This window comes from Saimiri boliviensis, chromosome 11, assembly GCF_048565385.1.
Source record: "Saimiri boliviensis isolate mSaiBol1 chromosome 11, mSaiBol1.pri, whole genome shotgun sequence".
Lineage (NCBI taxonomy): Eukaryota > Metazoa > Chordata > Mammalia > Primates > Cebidae > Saimiri > Saimiri boliviensis.
The window spans coordinates 118,309,761-118,333,656 of record NC_133459.1 but is presented as its reverse complement, the minus strand read 5'-3'; the positions used below and the strand labels follow the sequence as shown (position 1 = coordinate 118,333,656).

Below are 23,896 nucleotides of genomic sequence, written 5' to 3'. Positions count from 1 at the left end.
TCCAGAACCCTCAAGATAGAGGCTGGGAATCAGCCCCTTCACCAGCTTTCAACTTTGGGCTGGTGGTGAAACCTCCTGTTTTCAAATTGCTTGTGTATACATGTACCCTGAATGTAATCAGCAGGACTTCTCCACAAACCCAGGGGACAAATACTGTCACATTTAGTTTCTTTACACAAAATAAGTAGTCTAAGTTCCCATGGTTTATCAGATTGTGGGATTAGCAGAAAGTCTAACATCTCTGTCTTGGGACCCTCTGTCTTCCCATAACTTATCCAAAATCCCAGAGGTTTACATAATTCAAAAAGAAGGGTCAGCCTGACTTTCACACTCCATGGGGAGAAATGTTGCTGACTACTGCCACGTGGCTATGGAAAGTGCCCACATGAGCTTTCAGATGATGTAAGTCCAAGACTTTGCACAGGCTATTGAAGGTCTATCTGAGTCTGTTTGTGCTACAATAACAGAATGCCTGAGACTGGTTAGTTTATTACCAACAGAAATTTATTTCTCATAATTCTGGAGCCTGGGAGTCTAAGATCAAGGCACTGGCAGGTTCAGTGTCTGGTTCTAAGATGGCACCTTCTTGGTTTATCCTCTGAAGGGGAGGAGCACTGTCTTTCCATGGCAGAAGAGTGGAAGAGCACCATGGGTCTCAGCTAATTCCTCTCACTCTTTTACAAGGCTGTAATCCATTTATGAGGGCAGAGCTCTCCTGACTTAATCACTTCCCAAAAGGGCCCACCTCTCAATACCATTACATGGGGATTAAGCTTCAATGCATTAATTTTGTAGGGAACACATTCAAACCATAGCAAGGTCTCTGCAAGAAAATGATCAACCTTGTGTTCAGCTTGCCAAGACAGCCCCTCGCTTAAGTTCCCAGAACTGCAGAAAGTTAGCTCTTAGTGCTAACTTTCAGTGACTTATGTGACCTTTCTGCAAAGATCCAGTTATCCAAAGGGGCTGCATCAGATTTTATCAGGCTGTCCAGCCCTGCAGACACAAAACACTTCTGTATACTCTTCATCCCCTGGGACTATTACATTGCTGGTCTGGCAAATTTTGCTATTCTGTGTTTGAAATGTAAGAAGGCCTCATTATTTGTCACTTCCAGCAAAGAGGTCACTTCCACTTCATACTGGTCACCGGATGGTCTCCAGGGCATTCTGTTGCCCTCAGGAGGAGGGAGCTACCTGCAGTACTTTAGGACAGTCTGTACTCCCAGACTTTCTGACACCTTTTTTGAGTAGAGAAGAGAAACTGGAGGGGGAGATGGAGAAAGAAGAATGAGGAAAACACTATAATAGAAGCTAAATATTGGCAGATCATTCTACTACACAGCTTTTCATACATTGACTGTATAGGCAAAATCCCTGTTTATCCTGAGCAGAAGGAAGACTTCTCTGAGGCAGAAGGAAGCTTCTCTAAATTCTACCTCCTCAAAGATTTAGGTTACAAACTTGCAATCAGGAAGAAAACTGAAAGCTCTTCCTGTTGAGTCGTTTGGCTTCAAAGTGCTGGATCTTTGCTGAACGTTTTAGTAAATTAATTGAAAGTTTTCTGCAAAATAATATTTCAGAGAATGGGGTAGTCTCCCAGGATGGAATAGCAGTGTGTTTGTGAGGTCAAATTTTTACTTTTTAGAATATGAGTCGCTTTTGTTTTGGTGGGATAGGATCAGTTGTGGGAGGATAACATCCACACATACCATCCTTTAGTGAGAGAGTGGGAGTGGGAGCAGAGTGGTCAGGGTAGCCCTGTGAGGCAAGGGAGATCCTGACCTCTGGTGCACCTGACCTCTGGTGGACTGGCTCTTGGGTCCAACTCAGGGTTCTCTTTCAGGGCCTGTGGCATACCTTCCAGGCCATACTGCCATCTTCAAAATACTGCTGGCACCTAGTTGTCAGCACCTTGGCTGTGGTAGGGGAGGACAGACACCGATGATTCAGGAGGTGTGATCTAGAGCACTGTAACCATTAGTAGTAGGCGTGAAAGGAAATCATCAAACCATGTGAAGGTGGGAGAAGTTGTCACAAGTTGCAAATCTCTAAGACAAAACTATAAGACCAATGAAAATATTGAAAAGATTCACTGCAGTCTATGAGGCTGCTGTGAGAAGCAAATGAATCGAGTGAGGAAAGCAAGTGTAAAGCCTTCAGGTGTCACAGAAAGAGGCCCCTGATTGTGCCTCAAACCATAAGACGTCAGAGCATGAAACACCAGTGAGGGAGAGTGATTGAGTTTCACAGATAAAGAGCCTATGAGCAAAACCAATCTTCCTTTCCTCCAAAGGGTGCCCCATCGCTGAGTCATGCTGGTGAGTTGTCAAGGTTTCCCTCTTGCACGATTTTCTTCTGTAATAGTCATTTCAGAAGTTAAAAAAAAAAAAAAAACCAACAAAACAAAGCAAAACAAAAAACATGCTACCTGTTTCTCTTTTTAATCCTGCATTTTAACAGACAGGCAAAGAGCAGGAGCAATTAGTCTCCCTGAGGATTTCAAACGGGAATTCAATTGTGAGCAAGCTGTCATCATTCTCCTTTAGCTGTCTAAATGTGATTCCATCTAATTCAGTTCCAGAACAGGTGCTGAGCATCTGATGTGTGCAGACACTAATTAGACACTGCTAAAATGGGCAAGGACAAGGAGGATGCTGCCACTGTTCAGGTGGATCACATCATCAGGCAGGAGCCACAGAGACATAGACAAATAGTTATTTGGAACTACGATGTGGAACAGAGGAGGAAGTGATAGATTTTGTCTCAAAGGAGTTAGGGAAGGCTATAGAGAGGGTGATGTGTGAGCTGGGTCTACAAGGATGAGTTGACCATGTAGGCAAGACAAGAAATATCAAACAAAGCTGAGTGGGTGCATAGAGCATAGGCTCGGATGCATAAAAGTGCATGTTTTCCCAGAAAACACTGTAAAGAGTAGCAAGAAATTAACTTTACTAATATACATGTGGCCAGGTGCAGTAGCTCACACCTGTAATCCCAGCACTTTGGGAGGCTGAAGTGGGTGGATCATCTGAGGTCATGAGTTTAAGACCTGCCTGGTGGACATGGTGAAACCCCGTCTCTACTTAAAGACGCATGGGGTAGAATGAGAGCCAGGATGTGTGTGGCTGGATGGAGAGTGAGGCAGATGTTAGAACAATGTTGTAACAGGCAGGCAGGTTTTGGGTACAAAGGGGCTGGGATCCTTGCTTGGGACTTAGCTTCAGACAGAATTTCACTACTACAGGCCAAAACCTGGTGGCCCTGGAACGCAATGTGCAAGCGGCTCAGATCTCACAAGAGACTGTTTTAGGACAGAAGGTGTTTCCTGGAGCCTTCACCACTAATGCCAGAAATTCCCAGCATTTCACTCACTCCTCAGAGGCTCTGGAAATGTGTACATGCATACTTCCTCAAAGGGGTAACACATTCACCAGCTGACCCCACTTTCCTTGTGCTCAATGTCACTACCTAAAATCACTCACATTTCTGGAATTCAAAGGCAGGCTCTGGAGCTAGGCTGCCTGCATTCAACATCCAACTCTGCCACTTGCGGCCATGGAGCCTGGGGCAAGCTACTTAACCTTAGAGCCAGGTGACAGCGAGGCACCCACATGTGAGGTGAGCACATAGAGATGCCAGTGGCAGAGTGCAGAGAATGTGGGCACAAATACTTTCCCCCACATATCTTTTACCCTCACCATGCCAATTCATGGCAGAACAACACAACAGAAATATAACTTAAACCATGTATATAATTTAACATCTTTCTGGTAACTCAATTACAAAAAAATGGAGAGAAACAGTTGGAATTAACTCTTTTCCCAGAAAACACTGTAAAGAGTAGCAAGAAATTAACTTTACTAATATACATGTGGCCAGGTGCAGTAGCTCACACCTGTAATCCCAGCACTTTGGGAGGCTGAAGTGGGTGGATCATCTGAGGTCATGAGTTTAAGACCTGCCTGGTGGACATGGTGAAACCCCGTCTCTACTAAAAATAAAAAATTAGCCAGGCATGATGGTGGGTGCCTGTAATCTCAGCTACTCAGGAGGCTGAGGCAGGAGAATTGCTTGAACCCAGGAGGCAGAGGTTGCAGTGAGCTGAGATCATGCCATTGTGCTCCAGCCTGGGCAACAAGAGTGAAACTTTGTCTCAAAAAATAAATAAAACAATTAAAAAATATGTACATGTTAACCAAATATATCCAAAACATTGCCATTTTAACATGTAATTAACATTTTAAAAAAATAGTGAGATATTTTACATCCTCTTTTTGGGTACTAAGTCTTTAAAATATGTTGTGTATTTTTTTTCTTAGTACATGCCTCAATTTGTACTAGTCACATTTCGAGCTGCCATATTGAATAGCACAGCTCTAGTACAGTAGCCCAAATGACTGTACTGATATCATAACAGTAGGTCATCTTTCTTGATTACCAGCTGAGAGACCTTAGGCAAATTACTAAACCTGTGCCTGTTTCCTTATCTACAAAAGAGAAGTGATAATACAGCCTCACTTATATTGTTGTGAACATTAAACTGAGAGATACAGCTGAAGTCCTGAATAAGATCATTGTTTCTCTTTGCCTTTGCACATCTAATTTCCTGGGCCTGGAATGCCCTCTCTTCTCCACCTGCAAATCCCTATTCATTGTTTTTATTTAATTTCAATTTTGCAAAGAACATTTTTATTGAAATATAAATCACATACCATAAAAATCACCCATTAAAGTGTCCAATTCAATGGCTTCGGTATACTCACAGGGTTGTACAACCATCACTATAGTCTAAGTCCAGAATGTTTTTGTCACTCTCCATTCCCTTTCCCCCTCCCCAATCCTAGGCATCACTAATCTTTTTATTTTTTTTTTTTTTTGCTTTTATTATTACTGATACATAATAGTTGTATGTATTTATGGGGTGCAATGTGTAATGACTGAATCAGGGTAATTAGCGTATCCATCACCTCAAACATTTATCACTTCTTTGTGTTGAGAACATTCAAAATGTGCTCTTCTAACTACTTAAAAATACACAATAAATTGTTGTTAATTATACTCACCCTATATTGCCACAGAACACTAGGATTTATTCCTCCTATCTAGCTATATTTTTGGTATCCATTAACCAATCTTTGGCTGTCTTCCCTCCCACCCTCTCCTTCCCCTTATTCATTCTTTAAGGCCTTGTCCAAATGTCTTCTCCTTTGTGAAGCCTACTACCTTCGTTCTTAGGAAGCATCAGGTGTTCCTGGCTCTGGACCAACTCCTAACTTTGTTCAGACCTCTGTAACTGTGCTTCCTACCTTGCTTTGTGATTGTTTTCCTACCAGTCTTTCAGGGTGAATCTGCGGGTTGCAATATCTCATTCATACTAAGATACAGAATTTCCACTTTTTAGTGTCTCTGAAATCAGGGTGCATTTATGTTACAATTGGCAGTGCTTTTTCTCGTTGTTGTTGTTTTGTTTTGTTTTTTTCTCACTTGGTGAGACCACAATAAAAAAGTAGGCCGGGCGCGGTGGCTCAAGCCTGTAATCCCAGCACTTCGGGAGGCCGAGGCGGGTGGATCACGAGGTCGAGAGATCAAGACCATCCTGGTCAACATGGTGAAACCCCGTCTCTACTAAAAGTGCAAAAAATTAGCTGGGCATGGTGGCGCGTGCCTGTAATCCCAGCTACTCAGGAGGCTGAGGCAGGAGAATTGCCTGAGCCCAGGAGGCGGAGGTTGCGGTGAGCCGAGATCGCGCCATTGCACTCCAGCCTGGGTAACAAGAGCGAAACTCCGTCTCAAAAAAAAAAAAAGTAATGGTACGATGATGAAAGCATATGGCATAGTTGGATACATGTTGGTGTTTGTCCTTGTGTTCCCATTCACTGAGCTCAATAAATGTAATAAATGTGTTGAATGTACCGACAACACAAGTAAAAGTTTATTGCAATTACCACATGTGTAAATTATTAGGCTGGCTGCCTCTCCTCTGCTCTGGATGGTAACCTCCCCAAGGGCAGAGACTGGGGGCCCTTTCATAGCAATGGGCTGGGCATCTCGTGAGAAGCCAAGATGTAATACATGGTTTTTGAGGAAAATATGCCCTTGAGTTGCAGGCAATGAAATAAATCCCACCTTCCTCACTACAGCATGATCGGGCTTTAAAATTTCCTCCACCAAAATATCTGATTACTGCATTAGGAAGCAGAGCAGTCCAGCTAGAGTGAAGGCTGAGAAATGTGCACTCGTGGGACCAGGGGAGAGAGAGCATTTCCCCTCAAAGCTGCCTGTTTCTTTGGAAACCCCACAGGGCCCCAAACAGGTTATCTTTCAAAGAACTCATTACAAGGCAAAAAAGGCTTTTAAATTTCAAGTGTTTTAAAGAAACCTTTTTTATCTAGAAGTTCCACTGTCTAATTGTGCTGTTTCTCTCCAGTTCATAAAATAATAAGCAAATAAAATCATGCCAAGACACTCTCTCATCAAGAGAGCTCCAACTGTAGCCTGATACCAATCATTAGAGGGTTAAATATAATAATGCTTAATCCAAAAAACAGGATGGAGGATGGGCAAAGGGAGACCGTCTGGCTAGTGGTGATCTCCAACCTACACCCTATTGGAAAGAAGGTATTTGAAAAGGCCCAAGTATGAAGTGTCTGGAATGTACACAGGGTTCTATAAGCAAATATTGACTTTAAAATCTTTGAGATTATCTCAAAGCTGTTGTTTGAAGGTGCACCTTGATTTTTCCTTGATGAGTGGATTGGAGTTCCTGCCAAGTAACAAAGGGAATCAGTCTATTTGAGGGTTCTGGCCCAATCCAGACACAACAGACAGCATCCCCCAAACTACCACCGTTCCTCCTTAGGGGAAATCATGTCTGCTCTATCTTTAGTAGTACAAACAGCTTGATTAAACTAAGGATGTGTGGTTTTACTCCTCTATACCTCCCGCTACTGACTCCCATCCCCCACCCTGCCCAACCTCTCCAAGGAAAGAGAACCAGTGCAGCTAAAGTAACTTGCTCCCTGCCTCACCAAACTGTCAACCTCTCAGGTAGGCTCAGATTATAGTCCCAGGATTAAGTCTGGCTAGATTTGGGCTGCAGGGGCTCCTGGAAGTACTGACTGACTAGGCCCCTCTGATGGTGCCTGCATTCTGTACTTGAAAAGGAAAACAATCACAAAACTTTTAACTTCCTGCTTTCTCTTCTTTTCCTTCTCTCTTCAAGTTCAGTTTAAATAAAAGTACTCTGGCTGAGAGATCTTTAAAACAAAAAACAGCCAGGTGCAGTGGTTCACATCTGTAATTCCAGCACTTTGGCAGGCTGAGTCAGGTGGATCACTTGAGGTCGGGAGTTCAAGACCAGTCTGACCAACATGGAGAAACCCTGTCTCTACTAAAAATACAAAAATTAGCCGGTGTGATGGCGCATGCCTGTAATCCCAGCTACTTGGGAGGCTAAGGCAGGAGAATGGTTTGAACCCAGGAGGCAGAGGTTGCAGTGAGCAGAGATTGCACCATTGTACTCCAGCCTGGGCAACAAGAGCAAAACTCTGTCTCAAAAAAAAAAAAAGAAAGAAAGAAAAGAAAAGAAAAAAGAAAAAAAAGCAGTAACTCATGCCTGTAATCTCAGCACTTTGGGAGGCCAGTGCAGGAGAATCACTTGAGGCCAGGAGTTTGAGACCAGCCTGGACAACATTGGGAGACTCCATCTCTAGAAAAAATTTAAAAATTAGCTTGGTGTGGTGGCGCATGCCTGTAGTCCCAGCTACATGAGGGTCTGAGGTGGGAGGATCACTTAAACCTGAGAGGTGAAGACTTCATTGAGCCATGATCATAGTACTGCACTCCAGCCTGGGTGACAGAGTGAGACCCTATCTCAAAAAAAAAAAAAAAAAAAAAGCATCAATTAGAAACACCCCACACCAAGTCCTTCTAACTGATACTCCCACCCTTCTCCTTCCATATTAATGTGTGCCCTTACCTAGCTTCTTTCTGGAGAAGATCCCTGTAGTCCGTTTCAAGCTCTCCTAATTATGGCTTCTAATGGGTTAGGCAGCTAAGAGCCATATCAATGTGATATTATTCAGCATATGCCTTGCCATTCCTTTTGCTTGACTCTGATAATCATTTGCAGCTCCCATTCAGGAGGTGTCCTCAATTCCTTGGAGAAGAGAAACATTAACAGTTTCAATAAGGTAGGTCCTGTAACAGAGGTATGAGCATATGGCAGAGGAAAAGGAGCTCTCAATTCTGACTGCTTAGTAGCTACCCATCCAGTGCTTGCTGTGGACTTGCCCTATCTGGCCTTGGGCAGCCCTTTCTTAATCAGCTCTCTTGACCAATCCCTTTCTCCTTATTTCAGCTGAAGCAAAGCTGGGATTTCTTCCCCCCCCACCCCCATCAAATAATTGTACTGAAAATAGGAGGCTAACAAGCAACAATACAAAAGCACAGAAGTAGATGAGTTTACAGAGTCTCAGATTTCTTATCTGACAGAGCTTCCTGGAGAATCAGCTTCCTTCCCCATGCCTCACACTCTGCATGAAAAAGACCCTGATCCTTTGTGTACAGCAAGATAAACACATTTCCAAAGGGGATGGGCCCCTCTCTTGTGGAGATAGTTCTCTCCCTTTATCCAGTTCCACCCCTTCAGCCAAGGTCCTGAGACTGATTTAAGTAGAACATGATCAACATTAATCCTGTATAACTTTTAAAAAAACCACTATGAACCCAAACTGAGGAACATGCAATAAATAACTGACTTGTAATCATCAAACATATTAACATCATGAAAGTCAAGGAAAGAGAGTTTCAAAATGATAGAGACTAGAGATGTCTTCATCAAACAAACATGCTATGCATGAATCTAAAATGGGTCCTTTTGCTTTAAAGGACATTATTGGTAAAGGCTGAATGGGGTCCAAAGACTAAAAGGTAGAATTGTACCAACAATGATTTCCTGATTTTGACAGCCGTATTACAGTTACATGGACGAATGTCATTGTTTATGGGAAATACACACTAATGTATCCACTGGTGATGGGACATTATGGTGTAGAAAAAAATGTGTTATTTGTACTATAGTTTAAGTTTGACATTGTTTTAAAAACAACAACAAGCTACTCTGAATCCAACAGTCTAATTCTCAGGAATCTAATCCAAATATATATTGTTGGAAAAAAAAAAGTACACAACTAATATTATTTTCTGCCAACAAAGGTGAAATAATTCCAATGCTCACCATTAAGGGACTGGTTGTGTCCCATCATATACACACACCAGAAAAAGGAATAAGAAATGTCTCTATATACCACCTTGGAATCATTTCCAAGATATAATAAGTGAAATAAAGCAGAGAAATTGTCTATATATATATGTGTGTGTGTATATATATATATATATATGTGTGTGTGTGTATACACATATATATATAGATGTGTTTAGTGTATGTGTTTAGTGCATTTAAAAAACAAGTAATAGAAGAATAAATAATAAAATTTTAACTTAAGTGATTACTTTTAAGAGATGGAAGGAAATAATGAAGGAGATTTGAATAAAAGCCACACTACTTTAAATATACTTTGTTTGGTAGATTTGACTTTGGAACCATGTAAATATTTTTTGTAATTATCAAAAAATTATATTTTTAAAAAGTAATTCCAGAAAATACAATGAAATAAATTATCCTAAATGTGGCTATAGTTTGCATAGCCACACAGAGGGGAATTACTCCATGAGACTTAAAACTTCAGCTTGACTGCAAGTCCCTACATACCATAGAGACAATAACTACATAAACAAAAACCACTTACACTCTTTTCAGAAATCATACTGTTGGTGAAAATGTTGGTAGTTTTTCTGAGATGCGTGTGTGTGCATGTATGTTTTATGATGGAACAAATGCATAATTATGTAATAATCTATAATTCCCAGTGTCTTTAAAAATCAAGACTCTCAACTTTGAGAGAAAGGAGATATTAGGATTAAAGACGTTAAGCAAAATCCCTGCAATTCTGAATTTGAATTGGAAATATTGTTATGAACTGATGTTGTATGTTGTCTTAAGAAAAAAACATACAACTCTAGCTTTCTCTTCCAAAAAGGCCTAGCACCAACAGCCACCTAGTTAGCATATAGCACCCCCAGGGCCCAGAGTGAGCTCCAGAAATGCCATTTCTTACTAAAAAGAACAAGGGTTCTTTGGATAAATGGTTGGTTATACATTCAGAGCAGGAAATGTACAAGATGTGCCTGGAATACCTTATCATACTAGATAGCAAGAAAGTTATCAAAAACTACCAGAATGCTATCAAAGGACTAAAGAGCCAACTTAGATTCCCACTGGCCAAAGATAAGGTAATCTGAAAATCAACGACCATAATTACAATACATTAAAATGCATCAAATATGTTTAAATCATGAATTTATGATGATTCTAAAAGAAATAATTGACCACCCTTGAAGGTGGCTAGTGAATCCTTCCTTAAAGAATACTGGTAAATTTAAGAAAAAAAAAAAAAAAAAAAAAAAAAAAAAAAAGAGCATTTGTTCTGCCTTTTCTATATGAACAATTGCACTGCATAACCAAATAACAGAAGAGAAGTTTCTCTTCTCCATTATGGAACTAAAAATGAAAAAAGAGTGGTACAATTAGAATATCACCATTACCATTTTGCAATTTCTAATGAATTAATGGATCTAGGAATTGAATAACAGCTGCTAGTATCACCAAAAGAGAAAACCTAAATATTACATACTTCCTAATGGAAGAATATGCCACCATCTATGAAACAATCTTATCAAAAAATTTTCAAAAGACCAAACCTGAAGCATATCAAGCCCAAAATCCAACTACCAATTTTATGGAAAGAATAGAGAACAGAGCAACAAGTAAAGTGACACCACAGGGTTGCAGTAAAAAATCTCCAGACTGTGAGAAAGTCTACACGGCCAACAGTGTGGTTTCTTCAAGGGTACTAGGAGAGATAAAGAGACAGAGAGAGAGAGAGAGGAATCTATAGATCAAAAGAAACATAATGAGACATAGCAACCAGTCACAATGTGTGGGCCTTATTTGGATCCTGAATCAAATAAGGAAACTTTTTAAAAGAATTATAATGTTTATGAGAATTTAACATTTGAACACCAGCTGGATATTGATGATATTAAGGATTTGTTGTTATTCTTTTAATGTGACTATGGTATTGTGCCTTTAAAAAAATTAGTTCTCTTTTAGATGTGTTCATACAGAACTGCTTACAGAGAAAATTGTATGATGTCTAGAATTTGCTTCTAAATAATGCAAATGAGGTGACAGAAGTGAGTGCAGGTGTGTGTAAAACAATGTTGACCGTGAGTTCATAACTGTTGATGTTGAGTGATAAGCATTGTTTTAGATGTTTGAAATCATCTACAGGTAGGTATTTGTCTATCTGTGTACATACTTAAAATTTTCCATAATAAAAAGTTTAAAAATAATATCAACCCTGTACCAGGGACTAGGCTGGCATTGATACAGCTAAGCCATGAATTGGCATCACAGAAAAACACCGTCAGAACTTTCCTTCATGACTTACACATGTGGGAAGGGAGAGGAACTTGGTGGCAACGCCCTTAACTCCCCCCTGACTTGATGAATATGCAGTTTCCTTTGCCAAATTGGAAATTGAGAGCAGAATGCAACCCTGTCTAAACTAGCTCCTCTGCGGCGCTTGTCGAAGGCCGGAACCATTACTCAGGGTCCAGCTGCACAGCATTCTCATCCACCCAGCAACACATGCAGAGAGCTGTGAGATCAACATAGGGCCACATGTGGGTTTTAACAAAGAACAGTCAGACAAAAGCCCTACAGACGCTCCTGACCTCTCTCTTGGCCCCTGGGGCTTCCATGGAAATGTGAACTTTGCTTTGACACTCACATGACACCCTTTGGCCCTTAACAACAGTCCTATACAGAGTGGGCAGCGCCCTTTGGCTGCATCAAGGGCTGGGGGCTCAATGCTCTAAATTGCTGGCATTCACACCACAATCTCCTCTTATTTCTAGGCCCCACCCTTTTTATTCTTTAGCTTTGTGGCATTTGAGAATAGAAACATAAATTCAGCTAGACACTCCACTGCCCAGAGGGGTGACCTTTATTGTACATGCCTGGGATGTTTTCCCAAGGAATCCAAGAGAAAATGGCTTCATCAGAGATGTGTGTTACTATGGAAATGCCTAACCAGGGCCTGCGTCTGGGCACAGGTAACCCTGGCGTCTGGGCACAGGTATCCCTGGCTTGCACTTGATTTGAATTTGGCTTGCAATGAGGGAGTGTTTCTGTGGGGACCCATTCATCCACTCATTTATTCAAGCACATGCTGAGCCTCAACAGTAGAACCTCTGGAAGAAACAAAGAGGAAAAAGACGGCCAGGCATGGTGGCTCATGCCTGTAATCCCAGCACTTCAGGAGGCCGAGGCTGGCAGATCACAAGGTCAGGAGGTTGAGATCAGCCTGACCAACATGGTGAAACCCCATCTATACTAAAAAAACACAAAAATTAGCTAGGCATGGTGGTGTGTACCTGTAATCCCAGCTACTTAGGAGGCCAAGGCAGGAGAATCACTTGAATCCAGGAGGCAGAGGTTGCAGTTAGCCGAGATTGCGCCATTGCACTCCAGCTTGGCTGATAAAGCGTGACTCTGTCTCAAAAAAAAAAGAAGAAGAAGAAAAAGACAAAGTCTTTGCATGGAAAAGTTCTCAGATAGATTGGGGAGAAAGACATGTTCACAAATAACTTCAATTTAAGGCAAGATGTGAATAGATCATGACTAAGGAGTTCAGAAAAAGAGAAAATTCCCATCTGCAGTAATGTTGGAGGAGGTGAAGTGGGAAGCAGATGTTAAAAGCTGAATGAAAATGTCAATTTCAAGCCGGGCGCAGCGGCTCACGCCTGTAATCCCAGCACTTTGGGAGGTTGAGGCAGGTGGATCACCTGAGATCAAGAGTTTGAGACCAGCCTGGCCAATATAGTGAAATCCTGTCTCTGCTAAATATACAAAAAAGATCAGCCAGGCATGGTGGCCAGTGCCTATAATCCCAGCTACTCAGGAGGCTGAGGCAAGAGAATCACTTGAACTCAGGAGGCAGAGGTTGCAGTGAGCCGAGATCGTACCACTGCACTCCAGCCTGGAAGATGGAGTGAGTCTCTATCTCAAAAAAAAAAAAAAAAAAAAAAAAATTCAATTTTAGTAGTCAAGAGATGGGGTAGGGGTATGGGGAGTTAGGGTTGGAGTGGGGATGCAAGAAGAACAGAGAATTTCAGGTAGAGAAAATGTCTTGGACAAAGTCATGCAAATACAATTTTCTAAAGTTTTCTGCAAGTATAATGAGTAAACCCATCAGTGATGGAGACATCCATACATGCAAGGAGCTAAGCTGAACCTCAGGAACTAATATGGCTTATTTTATTTCCTTGTTGCTATTCATTAGTTTTCCAGAATGCTGATGATCTGCAAGTTGGCACCTATTGTTTGATAATACATGGAACAAATTAACCAGTCCTGAAAGTGGAATTTGAGAATTGGGTCAAAAAGATGTGGGGTAGAGCCCCACTTATTTATACCAAAGATGCCTTTTACCAGCCTCTTGAATCTCTTCCCAGTCTAATGGTTGGATCAAATATCTCACCAGCTTCTTGGTGAACAATGGAAGATCCACATGGTTTGAATTTTATGAACCTTAGCACTACTGACATTTTAGACCAGGTAATTCCTTTCAGTGGGAGGCTGTCCTGTGCATTGTAGGATCTTTAGCAACATTTCTGGCCTCTACCCATAGAGAAACCAGTAGCACTCACCCACCCAGATATAACAACCAAATGTGGGGGTGACAGCGGTGTGTGTGTGTGTGGGGGCAAAACTGTTCCCAGTTGAAAACTACTATACTATAATACATAAAGAAACCAAAATTATATTAAAAGCTTACATTTATTGGGTGTTTATTCCACATAGGCCCTGTATTGTTTCTATATATTAATGCTTTTAATCTTCACACACTCCAGTAAAGTATAGGTACAAATATGATTCACATTTGACAGATGAAGAAATTATGTGCATTTACAGAAGGGTTTGTCAATGTACCCAGACTCATACTCCTTGTGAGTGGCACATTCAGGATCCGGCCCAAGCACTCTGACACAGGCACCTACCCTCCTAGCCACAAAGCTATATTGTACAAGTCCCCAGACTCCACAGGCGTGTCTCCTGGAGGGACCAACCAAATGGTGTGGGCACCAATAACAGAAGCGCCGGCCCGCCAGCAGTCTCAACTGAACTGCTGGAAACCTCCCTTAGCAGGTGCTCATGGGGATGGAGCACACGTTGCTCAGGATGGCTGTGGGAGCCTCCTCACTGTCATGTGATCTTTTGTTCGTTTTGTTTTGGCTGGAGTGCAGTAGCGTGATCTCAGCTCATTGCAATGTCCACCTCTTGGGTTCAAGCAATCCTTGTGCCTCAGCTTCCCGAGCAGCTATGACTACAGGGGCACATCATCAGGCCTGGATAATTTTTTTAAATTTTTAGTAGAGACGAGGGTTTCATCATGTTGGCCAGGCTGGTCTCAAACTCCTGACCTCAGGGGATCCGCCCACCTTGGCCTCCCAAAGTGCTGGGATTACAGGAGTGAGCCACCACACCTAGCCTGCTATGTGGTCTTTACTCTTCTCCCTGGCACTCCCTTGAGGACCAAGTGGCTCACCTGTATTCCACATCAATGACATCCTTTCTGGAACAGCTTTGAACTCTTTTTTTTTTTTTTTTTTTTTTTTTTTTGAGACTGGGTCTTGCTCTGTCACCAGACTAGAGTGCAAAGGTGTGATCTCAGCTCACTGCAACCTCTGCCTCCAGGGTTCAAGCGATTCTCCTGCCTCAGCCTCCTGAGTAGCTGGGACTACAGGTGCACGCCACCACACCCGGCTAATTTTTTGTATTTTAGTAGAGATGAAGTTTCACCATGTTGCCAGGGTGGTCTCATTCTCCTGACCTCATGATCTGCCCACCTCAGTCTCCCAAAGTGCTGGGAGTCCAAGTGTGAGTCACCGCACCCAGCCACTTTGAACCCTTTTAACCCCCAATGACTGTATCTCCTGGTCATCACGTTGATGTCTTTTCGATGGAGTACTCGTCACCCTTGGCTTCAACATGGAGGTGGGGAAATTCCCCCAGAAGGTATATGATTGTCCGTTAGGCCACAAGACATGAAGGTTGGCCACAAAGTTAACAGTGGCAGTTATACATGCCTCTCCAACGTCAGTTCTCCCTTCCCTCAGTGCCTGCCCTGATTGTCATTTAGATATCCACACTGCCCCAGTGCAGCCTTGACTGTGGGCAACATGTAGGTAAATGTTCTGAAAACATTCACGGACAAGTCTGAGTTCAGATCCTTGTTCCACCATGTACTAAACATGCCACATGCACAAATTCATTGCCTGTTTGAGCCTCAGTTTCCTCATCTGTATGAAAGTATACAGAAAAGAAAACTACCATGTAGAATGATGATATGGATTAGGAATAATATATTCCATAAAGTGCTTTCTGGTGTTATTATTAACAATTATTAATCCCTTCAGAGGGAGTCGTTTGCCAGGTTGCTTTTTAGTGTTATTTACAGTCAACTGAGAGCAAAGGGAATGTGGAAATGAACGTTATGATGGCAGACAAGGCTGGGAAAAGATGCAGAACACAAGTGCTGGACACCAGCCTGGAGTCTGGTGGTGCCAAAAATTGGCTGGGCGCGGTGACTAATGCCTGGGATTCCAGCATTTCGGGAGGCCGAGGCGGGAGGACTGGTTGAGCCCATGAGTTTGAAACCAGCCTGGACAAAATGACAAAACTCCATCTCTACAAAAAAGTTAAAAATGAGCCGGGTGTGGTGGCACATTCCGGAAGGCTGAAGCAGGAGTGATGGAGTTTGAGCCTGGGGAGGTTGAGGCTGCAGTGAGCCAGTTCATGCCACACTGCACTCGAGCCTGGGCAACTGCACAGGACCCTGTCTCCAAAAAAAAAAAAAAAAAAAAAATTAGAGGTACTAAAAATAGGCCCAATCATTGCTATTTCAATCCTAGTTTATTAATTTGGCTTCCAATAAATGAATCAGTAATTTAGTGAGTACCTCCTATATAGATTTGAATCCTTATTCTGCTCTTGCAATCTCCTTATCCCCATTCTACAACCAAGGATGGAAACTGAAGCTCAGAGAGGTTAAGTGGGTCACCCAAGTTCTCCCACCTAGTAAGAGGCTGGGCCAGGATTCTAAGCTAGGATTGTCTGACTTCTTTTTGATGATGCAGAGCTACCTCTTGATCCTATTACCCCATCAATGCGAGAGAGAGAGAGAGAGAGAGAGAGAGGGAGAGGTGTCCTCTAGGCCTAGAACAGCTGGCAGGATCCTCTTTCAGTTTATATACTTATATACTGCTGGTGGAGCCCAGCAATTATTAAATGTGCAAAGTCACAGAGGAGGAAGTGGGGGTAGGTCACTCACAAAGGAGAGCCACAGGAAGGAAGGAAAGAAGGGAGGAAGGGAGAGAGGAAGGTCAAGAGGGAGGGAAGGAAGAGGAGTGAAGGAGGAAGGAAGAGGGAAAAGAAAAAAGCTAAGGCGTGAAAGCAGGAAACTGCTTTCTCCTGCCTTGGTCACAGTGACTCAGAGGGACATTCCCAGCAGGCTGGCCAGTGAAGCTCAGCCTTTCCCGTGAGATGGGTGTGAGGGGTGGAGAGCATGGCTGCTGGCGGGCTCCCTCACTCTCACTCACAAGGCATGTGCCCTCTGAGGATGGTGTTGACAGCACCATTTTCACCTCAGAGGGAGAGGCGTTTCTGTTCACATGGAAATGGACATGTGGCGGGTATTTGGTCAGGAATGCATTACAGACTCAAAGAAGAAGCTGGCATGCCCAAGAAGAGTCACTCCAACGTGGAGAAAATGCGACCAAGATGTTGGCTCTGATGCTCACAAGAGGCTGCCAGAGATGCTGTCAGAGTCTGCAGCTCTGAAGTGGCCTCCAAGTACTCAAAGCTCTGGGCCACAAAGGCTATATCAGGAAAGCACAGAAGTTTTACAGTCAGAACATTTCTGTAAACACATGGGTTTAATCCCCATTTTACAGCTCAGCTACTCTCTGTAACACACAATCTATAAAGCATTTACAATGTTGTTCAAAATCTATATACTATTTACCTTCCCTGCCCTCCGTGCAGGTACGGCCAGAGTCCTGGGGAAACAGCTAAGACTCAAGAAGCCACAGAAACGACATCAACAAGAACTCTGAATGATTTGTGAAAAGAACAAGGAACCCCAAACACAAGTCCTCCAGGTAAGGAGGATCCAGTCACACGTGGGCAAACTCAGGGAGACAGGAGTGGCTGGGAGATTCCTCCAAGTGATCAGATGGATGATCAGCCCTACCTCACAGCCCATGGTTTGTGTGAATCTGTTTCTCTAACATTCCATCAAAAAGCACCTCCCTTTGGTTATTCAGGGAGGGACATAAATGTCCATTGTGGGCTGGTGCAGTGGCACACAACTGTAATCCCAGCTACTCAGGGGGCTGAGTGGGATGACAGCTTGAGAATAGGAGTTCAAGTCCAGCCTGGGACACATAGTGAGACTCTGTCTCTGAAAAAAGAAGAAAAAAATGTGCATTGCCTCTGGCCATTCAAATTTCTCCAGCAGTAACCTTGGCCCTGGGATATTTCCCCCAGTGTGGTCCTTGGTCACTGCCCTGGGGCTGTTGGCATGGCAACTACACCCAACACGGTTTCACAGGTCAGTCCTTGCCCACTCAGGGCAGGCTGCCCAGAAGGAGCCCAGAGCTGGCAGGATCCCTTGGTTGGCCCTCGAGTGAGTTCACCCCACTTAAGGGTAGACCAGGTTTAGTGAAGCCTCACGCGCATGTAATTTCTGCCCTTTTAAAGAAAAGGAACACAAAACTACAAACTGAAAAGGAGGTACAGGGCCTGAGGAGAGGCCAGTACAAGAAAAAGGCCCCAAAGTGTACGCCTACCTTTGAAATAAACCCACTTCTGCCTTTTCCTGAGCTCTGACCACCCAAGGCAGTCTTCAATGGCTCCTCTCGGGTAGCAGGAAGCCTCTGGGCCTGGCATGGCTGGCAGGATCCATGGCAGCAGGCTTGACCTAATTTCCTTGGCACACAGAGGTGCTTAATTGTTGATTTTCAAGCTTAGAGTAGAAAGCAAAAAGATCAGAATGAGAGGTAAAACAAACACAGCAATGCTGAGGGCTATTTATAGATTGAAGTACTGGGTTAATCAGTTAGAAAGTAATCATTTTAAAAGATCATTTTAGAAATTGTTATTATATAGAATATTTGTTGTTTTAAAAATTTATGGGATATTGTTCACCAGCATATGGCACTTTACATTTATCGATTTGTGTTGTTGTTGCTGTTAATCTTCAGTCCTGTAAATCCCTGGAGTCACAGATCAACCACTGTCTTGGGACCCAGCACTCTAAAAATGGATCTATTACGGAGCTACCCACTCAGTCAAATGTTCTGCCTGTAGCCCCTACTGCAGTCCTGGCTGCCCACAAGGGCAAGTCTAAGGCAGGAATTACATCTCATGCCCTGCTTAGATTTGATCCTTTGGCTGTTCAAGCTGCTGTGATATAATGAATAGTAGAAAGAGACATTTCAGAATCCATAGTGAATTAGACCAGTGAGCCAAGTAGCCATAGCAAGCAGGGACAAACAGCCCTCTGCCTCACAGGGGATGGAATCCATGCCTGCAAAAGTACAGGCAGCGCCTCAGACCAGGGTGGGCTTCGCAAACAAGGGCTCCAGCCTAGCAAGAAGGACCCCAACCCAGCAGCAAGACCTGGGTCCAGAAGAAAGTGTCCTTTGGATGCCATAGGCTTTGTTATTGGAAACCCTAGGCCAGAGAGGAAACTGAAACTGCTTAATTAGGGATATACCTGCCTCTCAGGAAACCAAGTGTGACCCTGGGAGGGATAAAGTTCCTGTTGGGAGGAGACTCAGGCAGGTAAGGGGAGGGCGGGCGGACGAACCCAAGGGAAGGAAAGGACCCAGATAGGACAGCCAGCTGCCCTTGGCTCCGAGTAATGAGGAGGCAGCGTCTCTTCTGTGCACAGAGGCCGTTCTTTAAGGGATGAAGCTGGGCTGCCTCAACCCGCTCAGGACAGCAGGGGCAGCTGGGACCATCACTCCGACTACGTTTGACTGGAAGGGAAAAAAAGTGTTTTCAGGAGGTTCTCTGCTCAAATCAAATCTCTTCACTTTGGAAACTTCTTGCTGGCATTTCCTGGTTGTGTCTGCCTCCTCTGAACAGACTTGAAGGTCTCTGGGAGAACATACCTTATCTAATTAATAATCGCTTCCTCTTATTGAACTCTTAGTGTGTGCTAGGAATTGTCCCACGTATTTACCTTAAATTGTCTCACTTCTCCCAATGCAGTTTTTTACCTCATAAACCCAGTGCTCAGATCCTAATTTATTTGCGTGACATCACACGGCTAGTTAGGTAGGTGTAACTAGCATGCAAGCCCAAAATGTCTGACTCCAAAGTTGTTCACTAAAGATTTGTCAAATTCATTGAACTAGTTCCTACTGGATGTGAAAATAAGCATCTAATCAACTCTTTTTAACTTTTATTTTAGGTTCATAGGTACATGTGCAGGTTTGTTACATAGGTAAACTTGTGTCATGGGGGTTTGTTGTATAGATTATTTCATCCCCAGGTATTAAGCCCAGTACCCATTAGTTATTTTTCCTGATTATCTCCCAATAGATCTAGTGTCTCTTGTTCCCCTCTATATATCCATGGTTCTCATCATTTAGCTTCCTCTTATAAGTAAGAACATGCAGTATTTGGTTTTCTGCTCCTGCATTAGTTTGTTAAGGATAATGACCTCCAGCTCCATCAACGTTCCTGCAAGGGGCATGATCTCATTCTTTTCTATAGCTGCATAGTATCACAGAATATAATCAATTCTTGAATTGCAATGCTTAGAAATAATTCTAAAGCAATTAATCCAAAATTCATCAATTTTTGACTCTGAAATACGTTTTTGTACACATATGTAAATATGGGTATGTTTGCTATTCTAGGAATTCATAACTCTAAACAAAGTAATAAAAACACTGTAGAAGATCTGAAAATTAGGAGTTTTCTTACTTTGATTTTCCTCCTAGAACTACTCGCTACACAGAGCTCAGTCTGGGGCTTCCTTCTCTTCTTCATTTGAAATCTCTCCCCTTTTCTGTATCTAGCCCTGAGCTCCCTTGAGTCTCAGACTCACATATTCAACTGCTTATTTAACATCCCCATGTGGACAGTTAACACCTCGGACCTCATGCACAACAGAACTCTTTGTCCTATCACCTTCACAACCGTTCTCCCAGTTCACCATCTCAGGATGTTGTATCACCATCCAGTCAACTGCTCAAACTAAAAACTTGGGAGGCATACCTGATTCCTTTTTCTCACCCTTCATGTCCTATCCATTGCCAGTGCCTGTTTGTTCCTCCTCTTACGTACATCCTGGGTTTCATCTAAGCTATTGTCTGTTTTGTGGGTTCACAGAATAAGCCTCAGTCCTCCCACCTACAAAATGGGTAACCCAGCTATTTCACTTTCTTGATCTCTAGTTCAGTTATAAAACTGTTCAGAGAAGGCTAGGCACAGTGGCTCATGCCTGTAATCCCAGCACTTTGGGAGGCCAAGGCAGGTAGATCACGAGGTCAGGAGTTTGAGATCAGCCTGGCCAATACAGTATGGTGAAAACCCGTCTTTGGCCAGGCGTGGTGGCTCACGCCTGTAATCCAAGCACTTTACAGGCCAAGGCGGGCGGATCACCTGAGGTCGGGAGTTCAAGACCAGCCTGACCAACATGGTGAAACTCCATCTTTAAAAAAAAAAAAAAAGAAACACCGTCTCTACTAAAAATACAAAAATTAGCCAGGCGTGGTGGTGTGTGCCTATAATCCCAGATACTTGGGAGGCTGAGGCAGAATTGCTTGAACCCGGGATGCCAACATTGCAGTGAGTCAAGATCACGCCATTGCACTCCAGCCTAAGCAACAAAGTGAGACTCCATCTCAAAAATAAAAAAAAAAACTACTGTTCAGAGAAATGCTAATGTTTTTCAGGGACAGACATGCCCAGAAGATGGGGATGGTTCTTTCTGGGACTATTATTCTGATATAAAATTTAAGACACCATACTTTTTTTTTTTTTTTTTTTTTTTTTTGAGACGGAGTTTCGCTCCTGTTACCCAGGCTGGAGTGCAATGGCACGATCTCGGCTCACCGCAACCTCCGCCTCCTGGGTTCAGGCAATTCTCCTGCCTCAGCCTCCTGAGTAGCTGGGATTACAGGCACGCACCACCATGCCCAGCTAATTTTTTGTATTTTTAGTAGAGACGGGGTTTCACCATGTTCACCAGGATGGTCTCGATCTCTGGACCTCGTGATCCACCCGCCTTGGCCTCCCAAAGTGCTGGGATTACAGGCTTGAGCCACCGCGCCCGGCTGACACCATACATTTTATTACCAAAATATTTCTCAGTCTACCAATTCAGTATGACAAAATCCCTGTCTTGAGAAAATCTTTTGCTTATTTCAAGTGCACACTTTTTCTTCTTGTCTTTCTCATGCTCACTGTTTAAGAAAATAATACAACTTTAAGAAAACAATATAGATATATTATGTTTACATAAAAACAAAATTAACAGTTAACTCATTTGACAAGAATTTCTTATTTTTTTTTAATGACAAAGATGTCTTAGAGTAAACTAGGCAATCACTAACTCCCTTAACGGCATTAAATAAATTCCTCTTCTGTGAAGTATCAGGAACTGTTTATTTCTCCATGCCCTCAAAGGCAATCTGGATTTTCAGTTAGCCATTGCAGAGATGGACTGAAATGGGAGCTGTAGTCACTGGTAGATTAATTATAACTTTTTTCAAATATTTTTAACTCACTTTTCCAGTTATGCAATTGACCTTAAAAAGTGGATCTTAAAATCTTGGAGTCTACAACACTTTGGGTCAGTTTATATAAGCGTGTGCGTGTGTGTGTGTGTGTGTGTGTGTGTGTTTAATCTTGCCCAGGATTCCTTAGTGATCTGCTACTGCTCTGTGTGGACAGATAGGCCCCAAGCAGTACTGCAGAAATACAGATAGCCCTGCTCCAAGGCTGTGGTCTTTCATATACATTCCTGGGAAATGTAATCCCTGTGGTTTCTAATCTCATTTCTCTTGGAATACAGATAGGAGCAAATTTTACTTTGAAAAGAACACATGCGCTTTGTTTACATTAAGATTAATTTGAGATGTATAAAGAAAGTAGAGCCACTTGGGATCAATATTTACTAAATCTAAATTTCCATTATACTGCATCAGACTTAATTAGTACTTAAATTCTAACTTAACTGTGACAGGCTTTCTTCTGTTTACATTTCTGAAATTAAACAAGCCATCACCTCCTCAGTGGTCCCTCTTGAAGAAGAAACACAGCTGGCTCTAAGTTAGTTTTGAACCCCACCAACTCCATCCTTACCTTTTTTTCTTCTTAGACTTAAAAAAACAAAAAGTTTTGCTCTCAGTTCAGCTGTTAGGCAAATATAAATTCAAATTAAACAACGGAATTAAACATATGAATATATACAGTTCATTTGATTCAGAATTTGCAGGAGTGGTAGGGGTCATTGAGTGACTAATAATTTATTTTACTATATTTTTTAAATTAATCAAAAAAATTTTTTTAGAGACATAGTCTCACTCTGTCACCCAGACCATAATGCAGTGGCACAAGCATAGCTCACTGCAGCCTCAAACTCCTAGACTCAAGCAATCCTCCTGTTCCAGCCTCCTGAGTAACTGAGACTTTACTGCATTATTAATGGATACTTCCTGATTGCTTTTCTGTCAGTTATACAAGAAGCTACAAATTAATAGTTTAAGCTTTAAAAACAACGGCAACAATTAACTCATACTCCATGCCTTTCAATTAGACAGCTCCTACTCTGCCAAAACTCCTACAAAAATACTGTATAAAAAGTAGATCTCTCCCTGGCATAAGGAGACCATTGTTTGATATGTTTATGAGATGACATCTTCTTAGATTAGGTGGGCTGCCTTGGATTAGGGCTCTATTCAACTTCACTAACTGAGAAGGCAATTCTAACAGAGTTGAGAAGCTAATTTCCTATCTTGATGTACTAATATGGAGATAATTCCACCTCAACAAAAAAAGAAAAACCAGTTTGAAAAAAGGAAAATAAACAGACTTTAGAAGCAACTTTGAGTTGTGGTTAATAGAACAGGATGCAGCTGTGGTTAGATGGAGCTAAGGAGGAGAAAGAAGGCAATCTGAAATTGCTGGTATAAATTAAACTCCCTGTGGTTAGGCGACTTTTTAGAGCTGTGACTTTGAGTTTACATGACTCGCTATTAAATATTCTAGGGCTGGGCGCGGTGGCTCAAGCCTGTGATCCCAGCACTTTGGGAGGCCGAGGCGGGTGGATCACGAGGTCAAGAGATCGAGACCATCCTGGTCAACATGGTGAAACCCCGTCTCTACTAAAAATACAAAAAATTAGCTGGGCATGGTGGCACGTGCCTGTAATCCCAGCTACTCAGGAGGCTGAGGCAGGAGAATTGCCTGAACCCAGGGGGCGGAGGTTGCGGTGAGCCGAGATCGCGCCATTGCACTCCAGCCTGGGTAACAGGAGTGAAACTCCGTCTCAAAAAAAAAAAAAAAATATTCTAAAGAAGGAGTTGCTACAGTAATACAAACTGAAAATAAAAGCTGAAACTTCAAGGTTCACATGCATGTGTTAGCGTCAACCTTCCTCCCACTGATCATGAATCTAGACCCC

At 42.6% G+C, this 23,896-nt stretch overlaps 1 long non-coding RNA gene across 1 annotated transcript in view; it reads left to right on the top strand.

Moving 5' to 3' along the window:
- LOC141580432 (uncharacterized) overlaps positions 1 to 23,896 on the top strand; it is a 58,733-nt gene that overhangs the window by 17,833 nt on the left and 17,004 nt on the right. The window contains exon 2 of the long non-coding RNA XR_012512629.1: positions 17,236 to 17,351. This is a non-coding gene — a long non-coding RNA (uncharacterized LOC141580432). The remainder of the gene's footprint in view (positions 1 to 17,235; positions 17,352 to 23,896) is intronic.